Genomic DNA, 9,557 nt, shown 5'->3' with positions numbered 1-9,557 from the left:
TCGACAATCTTTCAATAGCACAATGTTGGAATGTTTTCCCCTGAGTCTCCAAAGGGGACGATAAATCATATACATGAAACAACATACAATTGTTTTGATTCGATCAATTTGCGAAGGAAAACTCTTTAGTTTCAGAGTCAGGCAGTACCTGCTTTGGACGCTGATGTTGTGCTGGGAACGCTTGGATTGCCTCTCGTCCTGTTTTAGTCCCGGTTCAGCATTGGTTTCTCTCACCGTGACTGCCTCGCACAGTAATAGATGGCCGCGTCCTCGGGTTTCACATTGTTAATCTCAATGTAGGTTGTGGAAGATTCAGTTGAAAAAGTGATTCGACTTTGGGTTCTGGGGGCGTAATAGGTGTCGTATCCTTTCCTATAAGAGAGTAAAGTCTCTAATCCTTGACCGGGTATCTGTCTAATCCAATGCATGTGATGTTGGTTGATATCGAACCCACTCGCTGAACAGGACAGTTTCAGAGTGTCACCAATCTTTTTGGAGATGGAATCCGGTTGGGTTAGCATAATGTTGGCGCAGGTACCTACCAGGAAATTATAAAGGAATAATTAAAGAGGCAACAAATATACCAGAATGCTTAAAATTGTAATGACTCTACGAGCAGTAAATCCGAAGCACTCACAAGTAAAACTAACTAGTAACAAATAGAGGTACAGGAATCGCGTCATTATTCACGTTTTCGGTAAACTTTTCCAAACACTCGCAAAGATTCCCCGTCTAACTTCAAGCTGCGCGGTTCGCTATCTAATCAGGCCGGAGCCCAATGTGATACTGGGACTGGCTTTCTTCTCCTTCAGTAACCTGGCTCCTCCTGTGTTTCCTGTTTAAACACCGCTGTTTGCCAAATGATAAAAATCAACCATGAAAAATCCAAGTCACCCAATATGATATTTAACTCAGCCCGTGGCAGCTGTGGTGCATTTGATGACACTGTTGCCTCTGAGTGAAAAAAAGATTCAGGTTCCACTCCACCAACGTCATTCAGTCGTGCAGGACTGTGAGAAAACTGCAGTTACGGAGATCTGTCTTTCAATGAAATGAAATGAAAATCGCTTGTCACAAGTAGGCTTCAATGAAGTTACAGTGAAAAGCCCCTAGTCGCTACATTCTGGTGCCTGTTCGGGGAGGCTGATACGGGAATTGAACCGTGCTGCTGGCCTGCCTTGATCTGCTTTCAACGCCAGCGATTTAGCCCAGTGTGCTAAACCAGCCTTTCCAGTCTTTCCCAAACCAGTCTTTCAATGAAGTGTAGATTATAATACTTCATTAGATTAGAAAACCCAAATCTTCTTTGCCTGTCATCAGGGTAGCACGGTGGCACAATGGTTAGCCCTGCTGCCTCACAGCGCCAGGGACGCGGGTTCAAATCCGGCTTTGGGTGACTGTCTGTGTGGAGTTTGTACATTCTCTGTCCGCGTCCAAAGATTAGATGGACTGACCATGATAAATTGCCCCTTAGTATCCAACGCCCTGCAATCAGGAAATAGTGTGAAACATTGTTTCCCATAAACTGGTCATTGGCTTAACACTGCAAGCATACCGGAGGACCAAAGAATATGTCGGAAAAAAACCTAACATAACACAAACTTGTTTAACATGAAGACAGCTTTCAATGACAACAATAGCGGATAGAATTTCGGCCTCCTTGAGGGAATCAGTGTTCCATCATAAAACCACAAGACACAGGAAACACAATAAATCGCACCACAGAAGTGCATACGTTTTTTTTCACCTCAATGCGTTATTATAGAACCATATAGTATTGTGAGCATCAAAGATTACCATTCGGCCCGTCGTGCACTTGCTGGCATTCTGGAGTAGTAATTCAGCTCGAACCACTTCCAAACACCGGGACATTGCGTTTTTGTGTTTTTTTTCTGATAACGACTCGGTTCCTATTTGGAAATCTCAGTTAGCCTTTCATCCACGACACTCTCAGGCAGTGCATTCCAAATTCTAACCATTTTGTCCATGGGAAATACTTTTCCACGTTCGCCATTGCTGCTTCTCTCTCTCCTGTGATTATCGATCCTTTTACTAGTAGGAGGAGATTCTCCCAATATACACTGTCCAGACCTCCATAATGTTGAAAACGTCTAACAAATCTATGGTACAATGGTCATAACAGCGAAGGTATAATGTTTATTGGTAGCAAAATATATCTTTGTGTTAATTGTTGGAGTGGCCGGAACGTGGAAATCACTGCCTGATAGGTTGATAGAGGCGGGAACCCTCACAACATTTAAGAAGCATTTAGATGAGCACTTGAAACACCACAGCTTGCAAGGTTATGGAAAAGGGTATTGGAATAGACAGTTTATTGATGTCCGGCGAAGACACGATGGACCGAATGGCCTCTTTCTATCCTGTAAACGTCTATGACCCCATGACTCTCAGATTGCCGGTCTCCATACAATTTCCATTCACAAATGTGCCCGCGGACAGGAAAGTTTGCTCATTCCCGCGTAAACAAGAAGAGTTATTCCGCCCCCACCTCCACCCCAACCCCCGCTGGAAAATCTATAACACGTGAAATAACCGGAGAGTAAAGAACTGATCGTTTATTACTGAGATGAACCAAAATGCGTTCAGTCCAAGGGATGAGAATTGTTCTAATTCCCCAGCCTTGTTGGCGTTTCCTCGTTGAACATGTATAAGTAGGACATAGACGCGTTTGGGTCTCTCGGGGACTTACGGATATCGCCACAGATGCAAACGTGCAGTTAAGGCCGAACATCTTCCATAATCACATTTAAATTTTGCGGAGGCTCGGGTCGCTAGTAGGAGGAGATTCTCCCAATATACACTGTTCAGACCTTCATAATGTTGAACACTTCTAACAAATCTATGTGGCTTTATCTCCATATTTCTAACGATCATACAGCTTCTACAAAGATTCATTCAGAATCGAAACGTCAGATCCCTTCTCTCTCCTCAGATACTGCCAGACCTGAGGAGATTCTCCAGTGTTTTCTGTTTTTGATACAGATACACATGTCGGCTGTTCCTCTTTTTGAGGATGACGCCTTCTCAGCCTTTGGTGTTTCTGCCACATGTCAGTGTTCAAGCCGCTTTTCCACCACAGATCTTGGCAGACCTGGAGACCTGGTGCAGGATGCCCCAGAAGAGTCTTAGACAGCAGGATTTTATAATTTTCCTTTCCTTCTCTGCCGCCGGTCTGTCTCTTGATGAAGATTTTAGGGTACGAAGCATGAAAGGCCCTGACCCACCCACCTCATCACACTTTCTTGCACTTAGCCCATAGCCTTGAATGTTAAGACGTGTCAAGTACTCATCCAGGTACTTCTCAAATGAAGTGAGGCATCCTACCTCTACCACTCTCCCAGACAATGCATTGCAGACCGTCACAACTCTCTGCATCAAAAAGTTTGTCCTCTGGAAGGTTGAACTGGTGAAACTTATCGGGCATTGGGTCTCTTCTCTTCGACAATGGTGACAATGAAGGGTTTTAACTAATGTGGAAGGGGGATGAGATCCAATGTAGGAAGTCGGAAAGAAGTAAAACAGGGCCTGAAACAGAAAGCAGTAAGGGGGAAAGTGCGAGGCAGAGAAGCCATAGTCAAAAATCAAAAAGGGCCACAGTACAGGGTACAGTGACTGAGGAGAGTGTGAAAAGGGATGTGGCCAATGCAGGATTGAGGGTGTTGTACCTAAATGCACGCAGTATACGGAACAAGGTAAATGAGCTTGTTGCGCACATTGAAATTGGCTGGTACGATGTTGTGGGCATCACAGAGACGTGGCTGAAAGGGGATCAGGGCTGGAACACTAAATATCCAAGGATACGTGTCCTATCGGAAGGACAGGCAGATGGGCAAAGGGGGCGGGATTGCATTGTTAATAAGGAATTAAGTTAAATCGAAAGAAAGGAGAGACATAGGATCAGAAGCCATGGAATCTCTGTGGGTAGAGTTGAGGAATCGCAAAGGTAAAAAGTCCCCGATGGGAGTTATGTACAAGCCCCCTAGCAATAGTCAGGATTTGGGGCAGAAAATAAATCAAGGGATACAAAAGGCATGTAAAAAAGGCAATATTACAATAATCATGGGGGACTTCAATATGCAGATGGACTGGGAAAATCAGGTTGATAGTGCATCCCAAGAAATGGAATTTGTGGAATGTCTAAGAGATGGTTTTTTGGAGCACCTCGTGACAGAGACTACTGGGGAACAGGCAATTCTGGATTTGGTCATGTTAATGAGGCAGACTTGATTAGCGAACTTAAGGTGAAGGAACACAGGGAGCAGCGACCACAATATGATCGTATTTACCCTGCAGTTTGAGAGGGAATGTAACAGTATTACAATTAAATAAGGGTAACTACAAATGCATGAGGAAGGAGCTGGCCAGAATTGATTGGAGAAGGAGCCTAGCAGGAAAGACAGTGGAACAGCAGGGGCAGGAGTTTTTGGGGGTTATTAGGGAGGCAGAACAGAAATTCATCCCAAGGAGAAGGACAACGCATGCATGGCTGACGAGGGATGTCAAGGACAGCTAATAAAGGCTAAGGGAAAGGCATGCAAAATGGCGAGGATTAGTGGGAAACCATAGGATTGGGAAGCCTTTAAATGCGAGCAGAGGACAACTAAAAAACCAATAAGGGGGAGAAGATGAAGTATAAGTGCAAGATAGCTAGTAATATAAAGAAAGGCAGGAAGAGGTTTTTTCAATATATAAAAGATAAGAGAGAGGCAAAAATAGACGTTGGACTACTAGAAAATGTGGCTGGAGATGTAGTGATAGGAAACAAGGAAACGGCAGTTGAACTGAATAGTTACTTTGCATCAGCTCTCACGGTGGAAGACACCAGTGGGATGCCAGAGCTCTACGAGAACCAGGGGACAGAGGTGAGTGCAGTGACTATTACAAAGGAGAAGTTTCTGGGGAAAGTGAAAGGTCTGAAGGTGGATAACTTACCTGGACCGGATGGACTACACCTTAGGGTCCCAAAAGACATAGCTGAGGAAATTGTGGAGTCGTTAGTAATGATCTTTCAGGAATCATTGGGTCAGAAAGGGTCCCAGAGGACTGGAAGGTGGCTAATGTAACACCACTTTTAAGAAGGGAGAGAGGCAGAAGACGGGAAATTATAGGCCGGTTAGCCTGACTTTGGTCAAAGGTGAGATTTTAGAGTCTGTTGTTAAAGATGAGATCGCGAATCACTTGGAAGTGCATTGTAAAATAGGATTGAGTCAGCATGCCTTTGTCAAAGGGAGGTCGTGTCCGACAAATATGCTTGAGTTTCTTTGAGGAGGTAACAAACAAGTTAGACAAAGGAGAATCAGTGGACGTGATTTATTTAGATATCCAGAAGGTCTTTGACAAGGTGCCGCTCAGGAGACTGTTAAATAAGTTAAGAGCTCATGGTGTTCAGGGTAAGATCCAGGCATGGATAGAGGATTGGTTGACTGGCAGAATTCAGTGAGTGGGGACTAAGGGGTCTTTTTCAGGATGGCAGCCGGTGACTAGTGGTGTGCCTCAGGGGTCTGTGCTGGGACCACAAATTTTCAAAATATACATTAATGATCTGGAAGAAGGTACTGAAGGCACGGTTGGTAAGTTTGCAGATGATACAAAGATTTGTAGAGGGACAGGTAGTATTGAGGATGCAGGGGGGCTGCAGAAGGACTTGGATAAGCTAGGAGAGTGGCCAATGAAGTGTCAAATGAAATACAATGTGGACAAGTATGAGGTTGTGCACTTTGGAAGGAGGTATTTAGGCATAGACTATTTTCTAAATGGGGAAATTCTTCGGAAAGCAGAACCACAAAGGGACTTGGGAGTCCCTGTTCACGATTCTCTTAAGGTTAGTGTGCAGGTTCAGTCGGCCGTTAGGAAGGCTAATGCAATGTTAGCATTCATGTCAAGTGGGCTAGAATACAAGACCAGGGATGCACTTCTGAGGCTGTATAAGGCTCTGGTCAGACCCCATTTGGAGTATTGTGAGCAGTCTTGGGCCCCATATCTAAGGAAGGCCGTGTTGGCTTTGGAAAGGGCCCAGAGGAGGTTCACAAGAATGATCCCTGGAATGAACAGCTTCTCGTATGAGCAACGTTTGCACACTCTGTGTGTGTACTCGTTGGAGTTCAGAAGGATGAGGGGGGATCTTATTTAAAAAAAAAGATAATGCGAGGCCTGGGTAGAGTGGACGTGGAGAGGATGTTTCCACTTGCAAGAAAACTTAGAACCAGAGGACACAATCTCAGATTAAAGGAACGATTCTTTAAAAGAGAGATGAGGAGGAATTTATTCAGCCAGAGGGTGGTGAATCTGTGGAACTCTTTGCCGCAAGGCTGTGGAGGCCAAATCACTGAGTGTCTTTACGATAGAGATAGATAGGTTGTTGATTAATAAGGGGATCAGGGGATATGGGGAGAAGGCAGGAGAATGGGGATGAGAAAATATCAGCCATGATTGAATGGCGGAGCAGACTCGATGGGCCAAGTGGCCTAATTCTGCTCCTATATCTTATGGTCTCATGGTCTAAGTGACCCAAATCAAATTCAGGAAGCTTGGGATACAAGTGCCCCACACCTCGCCGAGGCTCAACTTATGGAACCTCTCCAGCCTGGTGGAGGAGCTGAAGAGGGACCTACAAGGATGGGACTAAAAGGGGGTGGTGGAGGAAACCTGAGGTGGACTGTGTCCGAATGGAGGAAGCCTCCTGCACGGGAACATCTCTTAGAGCGCTGGTCACCACACCACTCCGAACAGACCCCCCCCCCCCCACCACCACCACCACCAACCACTCTCAGCGCCCCCTCCCCCCACACACACAGGGGAGCCCGGTGGTATTGGCCACAAAACAAATACTTGGAACCAGTTGAGGAATCACTTCAAGCTTGGTGGTATGATTGTAGAGGCCCCCATCTGCAACAACCACACACACATGTTTTGGTCCTGCCCCAGACTCAGGGCGTTCTGCAGAGTCTTTTTGAAACCATGTCCAGTGTTGTAGGGGTCGTGATGGAGCCTTGCCGATCTGTGGTGTTCTTCGGGGTGATTGAACATCCAGAGCTCTACACAGGGCCGAGGGGGGGGGGGGGTGCTCTGACACCCTGGCCTTCGCCTCATTGCTCACCCAGGGGAGACTGTTGCTCGGTTGGAAGTCTGTAGCGCAACCCAAGGCGTCGGAGTGGCTCTCAGGCCTTTCCGAGTACCTGAGACTCGAGAAGATACAATTCCAGATTAATGGGTCTGAGGAGAGATTCCACGACACATCGAAAAAGTTCACAAACCTCTTTGACGGCGAGTTCCCACAAATAACTGGGAGGGGGAGCAGTTAGGAAGTATGGGACGGAAAGGAAGGAGGTAGAGAGGGTGGAGGGAGGGATCGGAGTGGGGGGGCAGGGAGTACCGCTGGGATGAAAGGGAGCTCGCGTACAGTAGAGGGGAGATGGGGAGGAAGGCCACTCACCGGATTGGACACAGACCCCTCCCACACCTGGAAAACCGAGGAGGTGGACCATCCGAATCTCCCTCGAAAACCCACTAGGGAAAGAGGACATCCCATCAAAATGAGTGGAAATATAAAGAATGTTGGCGGCATATAAATATGGGTGACACAGTGGTTAGCACTGCTGCCTTGCAACGCCAGGGTCTGGGTTCGATTCTGGCATCGTTGACTGTCTGTGTGGAGTCTGACCATTCTCCCCGTGTCTGCGTGGGTTTCCTCGGGATGCTCCGGTTTCCGGTGGATTTGCCATGCTAAATTGCCCCTCAATGCCCAAACGGTTAGGTAGAGTTACAGGGATGGGGTCAGGACGTGGATTAAGTTACTCTATCCAAAGGTTGGTACAGACTCGATGGATTGAATGGCCTCCTTCTGCACTGTAGAGATTTTATGACCCTATGAAAGTTAACAGTTCTGGCATTTATTGTAAATATAAATGTAAATAAGGGAACGAGAGCACAGGAACCTGGGTCACAGGGAAAATATTAACCTATTGTATGTTTATGAAATTGCTGTTGCTTAGTTTCTTCTTCTGTGCTCTTGCCAATGGTTCTGTCACATGTTGAGTAGAAATCTTGTTACTAAATGTTAAGAATCCCAATGAAAATATTTTACAAAAAAAGAGCCAATTACATTGCTGTAAACTTACAGTCTCCTGTAGAACCATCTTGATGAATTTAAATTCCACCACCCGCCCTGGTAAGATTCAAACCGGGATTTCTGATTTACTTACCCAGTGATAATACCACAAGGCGCCACCACCTCCCCATTGACATCCTCTTGTTCCAAAATAATACATTTGACTGAATTATACCCTCGTTTTCAGACTCCTCATCAACATTCCTGACAATGTGCAATCCTATTGGCAGAGCTGACTCGGAGGTGGCGGGAAAGTGGTTTCCAGCCGGGAGTTTGGCGAGTGCTGGTAGTTTGGCAAGGGGGCGGGGGTCCTGGAGGGAAGATTCAGATGTGGAACAATCAAAAATGGTCATGGAAGGAAGAAAATCATTGGGTGAGTCTGAACAACAAAGGAATCCAACGCTAGAAAATAAAAAGGAAGTTTTGGCAATGGCCATGTGATATAATTCAGTATCATGAGTAGACCAAACAAAACAGGCCAGTTCAGGGCACCCGATAGGAACCTAGCAGCGTGAAATAATAGTTACTACAGAAACAGATTAAGAAGGACAGGAATGGCAGCTCAATATTCCTCCTGACATGATTTTCAGGCAGAGATAGGCAGGGGGATAAAATGGATCGGGTGGCTATATTGGTTAGGTAATCAATTATAGACATGGAAATGGATGGTATGTTGGAAGATGACCAATTGACGACATACGGATTGAGTTTAGGGCCAATAAAGGGGCTCTCATGCTACTGAAAGTGTATTATAGAACCTCAAACAGTCAGAGGGAGATAAAATGACACGCATTCAGCTAAATCTTTGAGAAGTGCGAAAGCAATGAGGAACGGGTCATTTCATAGAGCCATTTGACGCCCTGGTTTACCAGACCAGCCGCACAAACACCATGTTGTCACTCCTGTACCCAGTGCAGTAAACAGAAAAACACGACGAGCGAGCTCCATCTGGTGGCGATCTGAGGTATATGGCCCTTTCCTGAAAAATCACCGAATTCTCAAATTACTGAATGATATTGTTGCATGTTGATGGAACATTATTTTTGTTTCATATTGCTATTATTGCATTTTATTTCAATGAAGATAAACGTATACACGGAGCTAATTCCAACGTCACTTTAAATCCTGGCGATTCCCGTTGTAATATCTCGTGTAATATCTCGGGCACATTGGTTCAAGAAACTGGTTTTAAACAATATAAATCCACGGAGATGACGATGAGATCCCGACTCTAAACTACCAACACATCCAAAAATGTAAAATGACTCCTAATTCACACAAATATCCTATTTAATTTTGGGACCTAAATGTAACTGTTTCCATTTTGATCCTACCCTGAGCTGTGAACATAATACTTTACCTGTTGTAGAGGGTCCTGTTAACTGAACACATTTGTGAACTCCTTGAAATGAGAAAGTTGGATTTTCTA

The sequence above is a fragment of the Scyliorhinus canicula genome, unplaced genomic scaffold (genome assembly GCF_902713615.1).
Source record: "Scyliorhinus canicula unplaced genomic scaffold, sScyCan1.1, whole genome shotgun sequence".
NCBI lineage: Eukaryota > Metazoa > Chordata > Chondrichthyes > Carcharhiniformes > Scyliorhinidae > Scyliorhinus > Scyliorhinus canicula.
Note: the sequence above shows the minus strand (reverse complement) of the source record.